Raw genomic sequence first — 12,273 nt, 5'->3', positions numbered from 1 at the left:
GAAGAGCAAGACCTACCCACACGTTGCCATTAATGGACCCTCCGCGCTAGTGCAGAACTGCAATTCATCGCTGAACTTAAGGTGATACAATTCATCAGAAGTCCATGTTTCCTGGTCACTTAGCTCCTTGTGTCATAGCATTAACAGCAGCCTATGCTTGGGACAGTAATTTCCTAATCCAGATACTGCTCATCACCAACCAATGGTGTGGGATAACACAGAATGTTGCAGAGCGCCCATTACTTGTTCTTGAATTACAGTCACAGCTGTGAATAGACTGCTATGTGCTCGGTGCAGAATACAGCAGTTGTCCCTTGTGATGGTGGTCAGATCTGGTCAACCATGACCTTGACAAGTATGCCTGCCCTCACTTTCCCATGCAGTCCCACACTGGGTCCCTGCGACATCAGAACGCCTAACAAACCTAGATATTGCTCAATTCGATCAGCCGGCCAAACTGAGATCCACAATGAGACCCTTTCAAACTGCTAAGTGCTCACAACACTGCCTCAGGCAAGTGTGCAGCATTTCTGTGTCACTCACAGTAATCGTCAACATCTGATGCTGTTTCTGCCCCTTATACATCCTACCAGGCTTCATAACAACACCAACACTAATGGCCATTCCACCTGACACAAAGAAATGTAACTCCAATCATTTAAATACCTGCAACAGCAAGTATGTGTACAAAGTTACAATGACATTAACAATGTCTTCTGGTTGCTTTACTTTTTTTGTCCGGTAGTATAGTCAGCATCTGATAGCAAGTGGACTGGATTGTTCCCATTACCAATACATTCATAGGATCCAAATATTGTCAGATCCCACTGTCTTACCACTTCCACTGTGAAAAGCTTAGTGCCTGCCAGTTTTCGAGCAAGGAACTTTTCTGGGCACAAAAAATTCATCTATTTTAAGAAAAAAACTCTTGGCCAATTTGAAATCAAAAACAAATAATTGAATTACTGATAGACAAAGGATCTTACACCACACATTCATTTCAGAATTTTTAAGTAATTTTTGTAGGAGAAATGAGACTTTACAATAATTTTCTACTACCAGGAAGAGCAGAACACTGTGGTGGATGGCTACAGTCAGTACCTACTGTGACGCTGTTGCAACTTCAGACCTTACAGGTAAGATGCCACTAATTTAGACTAGTTTGTTGACTTTTCAAGGATATTTTTCATATGTCACAACCATCAACTTAACTGTGAGGGAATACGTACTAAAGTAGCTGACAATATAAAATAATTTTTGTGTGCATGGAAACAAGTTGCTGAAGTGAGACTATCAAAGGAAGAACAGTTACATGGTGTGAGTGCAGTGAGTTAAGCACTAGTAGTGCACACTTGCTTTTATACTGTATGATCTCATATACTTGTAGCCATATGCTAAATAAATCTTTTATACTTATGTATAGCACAGCACATCAACTGATTTACAAAACAATACAAAGCCAAAAATACAGATACTTGGTTGGTTGATTGATTGATTGATTGATTTAATTTCTGACTGATTTGGGGGAGGTGACCAAACAGCAAGATCATCGGTCCCATAGGATTAGGGAACAAAGTCAGCCATGCCCTTTCAAAGGAACTATCCTGGTATTTGCCCGAAATGGTTTACTGAAATCAGGACGGCCAGATGCGGGTTTGAATGGTCATCCTACCGAATGAGAGTCCAGTAAGCTAATCACTGCACCACCTCTGTCAGTAGAGTTACTACTGCCATTAGTACCTACCTGTATGTTTCATTCCAATCTGTACAAAACTAGAATACAAAGAGAGAACTTTTTTTGGGAGGAGGAGGAGGTGGCTGGAGTGGTTTGTATATCACAAGCAAATAATATATTCAGTTCCACAAGAGACTGAAGTTAAGGAATGTGTGCATCACAATGTAAACTAAGAACTCCAGATGGCTCATATATTCAAACATTTGGGTAATACACAAGCAACCTTCATTCTATTACTTATGAAGTTTTCCATGTATGAATCTGACCAACTGTAATACTAGTAACTTGTTATTCAAGTTTCTGTCCAGCAGTTCAGTAGCAAAATATACTCTTAATGTTTTACATGTTCATTAAACAAACACAATGCAAAATAATGTTTTTTTTTTCGCTGTTCCTTAATAAAACAAATGTAAGGAACTTGGAGATAATTTTTTTTTTCTGCTTATAACTGTTAAAATGATTTCCTCTATCGACATCAGTTTTTGCTATGTTCATTGGCCGACTGGCTGCTTAACAATACCTGAAAAACAATAAGTTATGCGTTAGTGAAAACAAATGAAAATTTTGCACAGCAGTAGAAAAATCAAATTTATGTAGGATATACAATCTCACTCAACCTGAGTTAATAATACCTAATAACTGTAGCTCTAATGAACTAGTCCAAAAGTACTTCCATCTATGAAAGCTGTTTCAATACACATCACACTTCCTGTCTATAGTATTCTGTGTATGTGTGGGCAGAAGTACACAAGTGGTTCACAGAAAATAGTTTTTGGGAACTTTAGAGTTAGGCTAACATACAGTTTCAGACAGTAAATAAAAAATTCCAAGTTTCTGAAGTGAAGATCAACAGCCAAAACTTTATGAAACCAAACATATAGAATTTCTAGGCATCCAAATACATATGCAGCTAAGATGGATAGAGCAAACTGATCAGCTGGTCAATAAACTTCGCACAGTGTATTTTGCCCTGAGAGCTATTTCTCACCATGTTGAAGAAATATTGCTTTTGTCATATTTTGTCTATTTCCATTCCTTACTCTCCTATGGTATTCTCTTCTGAGAAATGCTACAGGGGTTGAAATAATCTTCAAACTACAAAAATGAGTAATGAGGTTAATATGTAGCGTCTCTAACTGAACATCCTGTACAGGTCTCTCGAAGACTCTCAGGATGTTTACTGTCAGAAATCAATACATATACTCACTGATAATGTTTACAGCCAGCAACATGGAATTATTCCAGAAAAACTGTGACATTCACAAGCATAACACAAGACAGGAAAAATTTCCACCAGGGCTCTGCAACTCTCACAAAAGTCCGTAGGGGAGTAACAGTCAGGAATAAAAATATACAAACTTTCCAGAAGTACAAAAAGGCAAATTAATGCAGTTATTCAAAGGGAAAATGAACACATTCCTCAGAGAACAAACTGAATTCCTAGAGTAATAAGACATCCTTTTGAATAAAAATAGAGGAAGGAAAATCGGAAATACGGAAGCGTCCGATCCCACCCGTCTGCTTTGACCCATGACGTCACAAATATGGTGGAAACAAAAACAAACACACACACTTTCCACAAGAAGCCTAATGACACTAACGAGACAATCGCGGGAAATGGGGTGTTTTGGGTGGGGGCAAACTAAATATAAACAAATTTAGACACCTTGCGTAGCAACAACGTGTAAGTGAAGACAGCCATGCATGAATACCCACCTACCACCCCAGGGGTCGTAACCCCTGCAACCCATAGAAGATAAAGATGCTTCAGTAGCTGATTAGTGTTTTTTGTCTTTTTAAAAAAAAATCTCACGGGATAGAACGAACACATCAGAAAGATAAATATAATAACCTAAAACAGAAATTCGAGGAAACAGATAATTAAAATAAGTAATAAGTGTTTTTAAATTTTAAAAAAATCTCACGAGATAGAACGAACAGATCAGAAAAGTAAATAAAATAAAATAAAACAGAACTGGAGACAGCCACACTCAAACCAAACTCCGCGCCGTCATGACGTCACACACGACAACACCATTACGTCACGGGTCAAAGCAGACGCGTGGGATCGGACGCTTCTGTCGACCCGGAAAATCTTTACTTGTGTTATGAAGACAAAATTGTGTATTCTAACAAATCATAGTAATAAAATGTAAATTTATTTATATCATAGATAAAAAATGTACCATTTATTTTACACAATTAAGTATTCACTCTAACTTACTTATGTGATGAAGATAAATAAAATTTTATTTTAATTTAAATCACAATGACAAAATGTAAACTTCATTATTTAGCCTATGTGTGGCACTAGGATAAAAATATGTACTTCCATTCATTCTGCTAATTTTAAGCATTCACTTTAAAAATGTAAAATGCAGGTTGTCTGCAATCCATCATTCACAGATAATGAGTATTTGTATGATATATAAAATGCTCACATAATTTTGTATTATTTCACTTGACTTGCCCTTTATTACTAGTACATCCTTTGTACAATACATAATCAACAGGTCCAAATAAAAAATCAAATCAAACCAAATTTAACAAAAGTTACTTAGTGGACTCCCTTGCATTTTTCAAGAGTTGTGTGATATATGTACATAACATGCACCAATATATTGGTAGGCTACAGGATTTTTCTAACATATAAGTTTTCCGAATTACCAAGCAGTTTTTCTATTGACAGTTTTAAATTAAAGGAGACAACTCACAGAAAAGCAGCAGCACTGAGTCATCGACAGCCAAACACAAAAAGAAAGAAAACTTGCTAGCTTTCAGGTTTCTCTCTCTCTCTCTCTCTCTCTCTCTCTCTCTCTCTCTCTCTCACACACACACACACACACACACACACACACCTGCAAACTGCACATAATACAAGATGAAAAGATTTTCCTCCACAGTAAGCAGGTATTATACTGATGGAAGAATATGACTTTTTTTTTTGTTATATATGCAGGACTGAGCCTATACTATTAGGCCTACTTCCACTGTCCTAGACTTTTAGTTTGTTTTCTGTTACCAATCATGTCTTCTACATGCCAGTGTTTGGGCTGTTCTGTTCACTAAACTTGCATTTATGATTATTTTAGTGTCAATTCTTTATAGCCCTGAGCAATTATATAGCAAATTATTGTCCATCACTAAATTTCTTTAGCAGTCAAAAGACAATTATGTAACAGTACACAAACCTGTCCATCCTGCATGTGTTGGTTTGGTACAGCTGTAACCACACATAAACACTAAATTTCAACAAAACCATCTTAACATTCAGATTATAAAAGACTACATATTTCTGTTGCCTTATTCTCATCTAGATGAGGCGGTCTAAACCTGAAATATCTGAAACTTAAATCTCTACATAAATCAAGCAAATATGTCTACATACACAGTGAAAAACCAGAATGGTGCACAGTAGGCAAATAGAACCACAATGCTGTTATCCTTACATGACTAATACGTAATGAAATTCTCTCTCGTATGCGTATGGAAAGCTTTTCAGTATCCGGTGTAGCTTAAAGTACAAGGTACAGGTTGTCTTTCTTTGCTAACATAATGACACACAATAAACGCTGATTACAAAATTTTATGCTTCAAACGAAGTGAGGGCACTTACCTACAAAAATTTTACAAAAGTTTCCACGCCACAAAAGGCGTGGATTGTTCGACAGGACACATGTTTTTAAACAAAGTTTCCTCATGATTTTCCAGTCATCAAAACTGTTTCAGAGCGTATGGAACTGCAAATGAATAAAAACATGTACAACTAGCTGCAGCCGAATTTGATGTCTTACACAACTTAGTTTACTGTCATCACAGTGTTTTTCGTAGACGGAAAGAACTAAACACTATACAACTCACCTGCTCTGATTAATGCAATTAAAAGGAAAAACGTTGTAATGTTCCCTATTACTCCTTCTTTCGCTTTCTTCTTTTCCTCTGCAGTTAATTCCTCTGGTCCTCGAATCCGTATCATTCTACAGAGCGTGTCACTACGTCACCAATTTTTTTTTAAAAAAATAATGAACAACAAATATCCTTCGCTCCACAACAAAACACCAATCAACCACACGCTCTTTCAACGTTCCCACTTAACTACTCTAAACTCTCGTTGATGCAGTTGCAGTCCGTCGTTCGACTATAGCTCCACGGAAACAGCCGAAGTTGCAAGAGGAAGCAGACAGATAATACTGCTCACCATCAGTCAGAAGTTGGCTGCTTGACTCCCAGTAGCGCACGTGGTGTTTTGTGTATCTAACGAGTGTAATTTTCGCTGCCGTTGCGTGAAGTGAAAGCGCGAAGAATTTCTTCTTCTTCCGGTAGGAACAAGGTGGCGTTGGGTCAGTACCATCAGAAATATTATGAATGAAGATAAAAAAATACACACATTCAGAGTGTGGAAGAAGCTGTGATTATCAATCGCTCCACAATCAACGACGCAAAAGTTTACAAATATTTGTGTTTCTTCAGGCCCATCTGCGCAGACAGGGCGAACCTAAACGACTGGCGAAATTATTTGCAGATGAATGTCGAAACTTATAATTATCTCTTAAAGCTTGAAACCCCTCATATTATGAGAAAAAATACTTGTATGAGAAGGACAATTTCTCCTCATGAACGGCTGGCGGTAACATTAAGATTCCTAGCAACAAGAAGGAGGTACAAGGATTTGTGGACAGAAGATTTGTGCCAACCTGAGGTGTGTGCAAACATGGAAGTTGGAGTTGGAGGTTTGAGCGAAACCTCTCAAATCTGTGGGTTCAAACCACATCTGCACAGACAAGTTGAAGCGTGTGGACAGTAGTTCGCCGCAAATCTGGCACGAAACAGCTGTTTGCTCAGTCTAGTGTTTGTATTTGTGCGTACAGGGCATTAATATGACTGATACTCGTCAGTGTTCTCGAGAGTTTGTAAGTGAATTCATTGAAATATACAGAAACCACCCATGTTTGAGGAAGATTAAAAGTAAAGAATATAGTGACCAAGACAAAAAGACAGCAGCATACAATGCTCTAATTAAAAAATTGCGGGCAGTTGACACCTCGGCAAACAGAGAAACAGTGTACAATTCAAGATGAATTTGGAGTGTCAATGTGCGAGGAAATCGAACACGAGGTAATATAAAACAATATATTTCACATACGTTTATCAAAAGTTTGTTCAAAAGAGTATATTTGTGTGCAAACATAACAGAAAATTAACTGCTGTTATAAAAAGAACTCATCTTCAGGACAGCGTAAATAGCTTCACATGTATTGGGTATTATTTCACTCAACGCTTGTTTCGATATTGCAGTTGAAAATTCCAAATCCTTGTACCTCCTTCTTGTTGCTAGGAATCTTAATGTTACCGCCAGCCGTTCATGAGGAGAAATTGTCCTTCTCATACAAGTATTTTTTCTCATAATATGAGGGGTTACAAGCTTTAAGAGATAATTATAAGTTTCGACATTCATCTGCAAATAATTTCGCCAGTCGTTTATGTTCGCCCTGCAATTCTTGCAGTAAATTTACGTGAGAAAACTGCTTTCGCTTTAGCAGCCACTGTCTACACCATTTTGACCGCTTTCTCTATTTACTGGTCTTAATGTTTTTTGCAACACAAGTTGCGAACACAGACCACAACAGAACTTCCTCCATTTCTATATTTCAAAATAACTGAATTAAATTTTTGACGTTTACAGGGAGCGTAGTCGCTTGCCACTGATATTTCTTTTCTACACCGACAGATGGCGGGCGAGTAGTAGATTGGGGTTTGTGTCATGTGAACACACCACATTTGCAGCGATCTTTTGCATGTACAGACATCTGCACCAATGTCTGCTCAGACAGATCGTTGCTTGTGGACCGGGCTTAAGTTTACGTGGCAAACTGTTCAACAAGGAGCGCAATATAATGTGTCACGAAAGAGACGCTGTTGTACGAAAATAAATGTCCTTAGTGCATTATTCCACTTGCATGCAGACAGAATCTACTTTCATCACTGAAGCCCATTCCAACTTCCAAATGATCCTCTAACTGCACCATTCGAGCCCTACACGTCGATGCTGTGGTGTGAGTGGAAGACGGCTAGAAATGTGTGTGCCTGTAGTCCTGCTGCAAATAACTTGTTTGCAACAGTTCGTGTTGACACGTCTGGGCTCACAAACCCTCTTATCTGTGCTGTGGTGCCCGTAGGACTTGCCGCTGCTGCCCTTACCTACGACGATCTGGGTGGGAAGATGTACTGTGTGGACATCCAGAACCTCTTCTACATTAGTGAGATGTTCACTTGACCACTAATACCAGCATTGTTGAATACCTGACATACAACATCCAATGCATGTGGCGGTTCTCTGAAAGGACAATCCCACAATTCGTAAGGACACAACTTGACTCCTTTCAAACTCGCCGCCAGCCGAAGTGGCCGTGCGGTTAAAGGCGCTGCAGTCTGGAACCGCAAGACCGCTATGGTCGCAGGTTCGAATCCTGCCTCGGGCATGGATGTTTGTGATGTCCTTAGGTTAGTTAGGTTTAACTAGTTCTAAGTTCTAGGGGACTAATGACCTCAGAAGTTGAGTCCCATAGTGCTCAGAGCCATTTGAACCATTTCAAACTCGCACAGTAGGCTGTAGAAAGAACGAATGCATCTCCATGGCATGGTTGTCTGCTTGCTTCACACGTCTGCACCACATTGAGCCCCCTGTCTGTACGTTTTCCCTATTAAAGGGTAGATACAGATGGCGCTCTGGGTGCTATGCCACCTTGCTATTTGTTCAAATGTGTGTGAATTGCTATGGGAGCAAACTGCTAAGGTCATCGGTCCCTAGTCTTACACACTACTTAAACTAACTTAGACTAACTTACGCTAAGGACAACACAGCACCTATGCCGGAGGGAGGACTCGAACCTCCAACAGGGGCAGCCACACGAACTGTGGCACGACCCCCTTAGACCGCGGGGCTACTCCGTGTGGCATTTCGCTATTTGTTGGTGGACCACGTTGAAACCATTACCAGTACATCTGCTCTCTCCCAGGTGGCATATGTCATCATCAGATCAAAATCTACATCACCTTTCCAGTGTACTATTTTTTTCTGGCAGCATAAGAAGCAATTTATTTGCTTCCAAGTTAGAGCGAAGCAACCTGGAAACAAAAAAGAAGCATATAACACTGAGCAGTACATGATTTACATTCCATTGTTATGAAACATAAAGGGTATGGCACCTGTATAGAAACGTGGCTAAATGCTAGTGATAACCCTTCTGTGATGTTCTCCAAGCCACAAGACACAAGCACCTGACACCATCCACTCCTGAGAAGGGAAGACTTTGTCCTCAGTATTATGAATAGCGCTCAATGTGAAATTCTGTAGAAGTACTGTAGTGACTGCATTTACATTGGTGGTACTAATGGCTGTGGTTCTGAGTTAATTACACTATTTGCACTTGATAACATGAGACGAGTTTTTTTTTTTAACTTTCCTTGTTTTGAACAGGTCTCACCAAGAGATGCTGTCATTATTTTACTGAAATAAATACTGAAATAGGAAATGCAAGTCCACAGGTGTTTATGTGAGAATTAGATGGGTCATTTTATAACACTTTGCTTCCACAGATCAAAGAAGTTATAACTTTTGAGCTGAGTTTGGTAACTATGCTATTATGCAAGCTCCATTCACAAAACTTCTAGTCGTATGGGTGGATGATGTAGCGTTGCTCTTGGGGGACGAAAAAAAAAGAATTTTTTACTTTTTTTATGCCGAAAAGGTGAATATTTTGGTAGGCCACTTGTACTGTGTACTGTGTAGCGAGAGAAGTGCATTATTCGCTCCTTCCTCTTTCCTCATTGTGGTACCTCGGAGCTAATTAATACCTCTCGGGTACATCATTTTTCTTACATACTAACTTATAACTAAAATTGAAAATCGCCTCTAGGACATGTCCTCCGGTTTACATAAAGATTATTCATGTAAATACTTGTCTACAACTTATTCTGTATTTTATTTTCCAGACATGTTGTTTTGATACATAAGGTTTCCTTTTAGCACCGGTTAACGTCCGTAGTCAGTTTAGTTCAGTTCAGTTATTGTTACTCATTGGTTAATCCTGATCTCCAATACCTTAGAATTTTCTTACAGCTTAAATTAATTTAATTCCTGGCGTTATAAAATTTTCTTAAATCATGATGGTGGAACAATCCTTTGATTTTATTCGTGGCAGGGTCAGATAACAAATAGCAACCAATGTGTGGTTTCCTCATTATCACAAAGGGACCTTCATAAATGTGTTGCCACTTACGATTCTTCTTTAACAACAGGGATGGTTTAAAGTGAGTCCTGACTAATACCTTTTCTCCTTCTTTGAAATCTATAACTCTGTTTACCTTCTTATCAAATGCCTTTTTTCGGAGGTTAGCATACGTTGTCAATGATATGAGAGCTTGCCTGATTTTTGCGTCTAGGTCCAATTCGTTGTCTTGTAACTTTGGAAGGGGGTCTATCCATTCATTCCTTTATTTTGATCTTGACATTAACTCATGTGGCGTGAATCCGGTCGACAGATGAGGAAGGTGGTTTACAATCTGTTCGAAAGGTGTTACGAAGTCTACCCACTTAGATTGCTTATTCGGAATGTACGTCCTTATAAATCTGTTAAATTCTTTGAAGATTCTTTCTGTCGGATTCGATTGTGGTCGAAACAGGGATATCAAAATTTGTTTGATTCCATGGCGAGCAAGAAAAGCACGCCACGGGCGTGATGTGAAATTTGAAGCATTATCAGACAAGATTGATTCTGGAACCCCGAATCGTGGGAAATAATCATTTTCAATGCGACGAATTATTGGATTTGCACAAGAAGATTTCACTGCGTACAGTCTTATGTGCTTAGAAAAATTGTCCAGCATTGCTACTAAGTATTTAGCACCTCCCCTACCAGTGGGTAATGGACCTGCCAAATCAATACTAAGAAGCTGGTTTGGCCTTTCAGCAATTATTGGATGTAGTGGGATTGAAGTGGAAATGTTTAAGGATTTTGCCTTTTGACAGATGACACAGTTTCTCAATAATTTATGGATTCTCTGGTGTAGATTCAGAACATAACAGTAAGTCGAGATTTTCCTTTTACATTTTTCTGTTCCGTAGTGACCCCATGAAATGTGAGTGTACCACAGAAGATGTTCATTGAAATTTCGAGGGATGCAAACACACCACCTCTCAGATGACTCAGACGTCTTATGAAATAGCACTTGGTTGTGAACTTTATAAAACTTGGACAACTTGTGGGCTGGATTTTCGTGAAGAATTTGTCTAACCTTTTTCCATTTTGGATCTGTATTTTGAAGAATCTGAATCTACCTACATAACTGAAGAAAATACTTTCTGTGAATTGGATCTTTCATTAACAAAACTTTATAATTAGACATTTGTTCCACCAGTTCGCTGGTTTCTGGTAAGCCCTCAGGTGAGCGAGAAAGTGCATCTGCTATAACATTATCTTTACCTTTTATATATACAATTTCAGTCATATTCCTGCAAGAATAAGCACCATCGAGTAAGACGGGGATGTTGCAACTTACATGAAAGGAGGAATGATGAGGCTTGATGGTCTGAATAGACTTTAATTTTTCTTCCATAGATATAATAGTTAAATCGCCTAAAAGCCCATATTATGGCTAGTGCCTCCAACTCCGTAACCGAATAAGACTTCTCACATTCTGATAACACTCGACTCGCAAAGCTAATCACTTGGATTTGCTCGTGTCCATTTACTAATTGAATCTGGAAAAGACAAGCGCCGATACCCACAAAGGAAGCGTCTGCAGTAATACAAAATTCCTTATCCGTCTGAGGATGATGGAGAATGTTACTGTTAACCAGACTGTCTTTAATTTTCTTAAATCCGTCTTGGCATTCCGGCGTCCAATTCCAATGTGAATTCTTTTTTAAAAGGTTGTGAAGAGCGGGATTGTTCAATACCTGATCGGGAACAAAACGTCTGAAAAATGACGTAAGACCGATAAATCCTCTCAGTTGCCTTTTTGTAACAGGGGTTGGAAAGTTTTCTATAGCAGACAATTTTTCCGGGTCAGGTTTAATTCCTTCAGGGGTGATGATGTCTCCTAAAAATTTAATTTCACTTTTTCCAAACTTGGATTTCTTAAGATTTGCTGTAACACCATACTCTCTGAATCGTTGAAATATCTTTTGCAGAAGGGCCACATGATCTTCCCAATTTCTCGATGCTACAAGAACGTCATCCACATAGACTGTTACTTCATCTAAAAGTTCAGGGCCTAGTACATAGTTAAGGGCAGAAATAAAAATTCCGGAACTCACATTTAGTCCAAACGGTACAACTTTGAAATGGTAAGATCTACCTGCAAATATAAACGCAGTGTACTTCCTAGACTCCTGCGCAAGTTTTACTTGCCAGTAACTGCTTTTCATATCAGGGGTGCTCAAATACTTAACTCCATGAAACTTCTGCAGATGCTCTTCAAGAGCCTCTGGTCTCGTTCTTATGGGTACTATAATTTTATTGATTAATCTTGCATCT

The 12,273-nt window shown here is 38.8% G+C and overlaps 1 long non-coding RNA gene across 1 annotated transcript; it reads right to left on the bottom strand.

The window, feature by feature from the left end:
• Positions 1 to 1,900: 1,900 nt before the first annotated feature.
• On the bottom strand, positions 1,901 to 6,005 carry LOC126175699 (uncharacterized). The gene is made up of 3 exons (XR_007535603.1): positions 5,597 to 6,005; positions 5,352 to 5,475; positions 1,901 to 2,255 (listed from the first exon to the last, which is right to left on the bottom strand). It is a non-coding gene; the product is annotated as an uncharacterized LOC126175699 (long non-coding RNA).
• Between the last annotated feature and the right edge of the window lie 6,268 nt (positions 6,006 to 12,273).

The sequence above is a fragment of the Schistocerca cancellata genome, chromosome 3 (assembly GCF_023864275.1).
Source record: "Schistocerca cancellata isolate TAMUIC-IGC-003103 chromosome 3, iqSchCanc2.1, whole genome shotgun sequence".
Classification (NCBI taxonomy): Eukaryota; Metazoa; Arthropoda; class Insecta; order Orthoptera; family Acrididae; genus Schistocerca; species Schistocerca cancellata.
The sequence above is the reverse complement of the archived record's forward strand: the minus strand, read 5'-3'. Positions and strand labels throughout refer to the sequence as shown.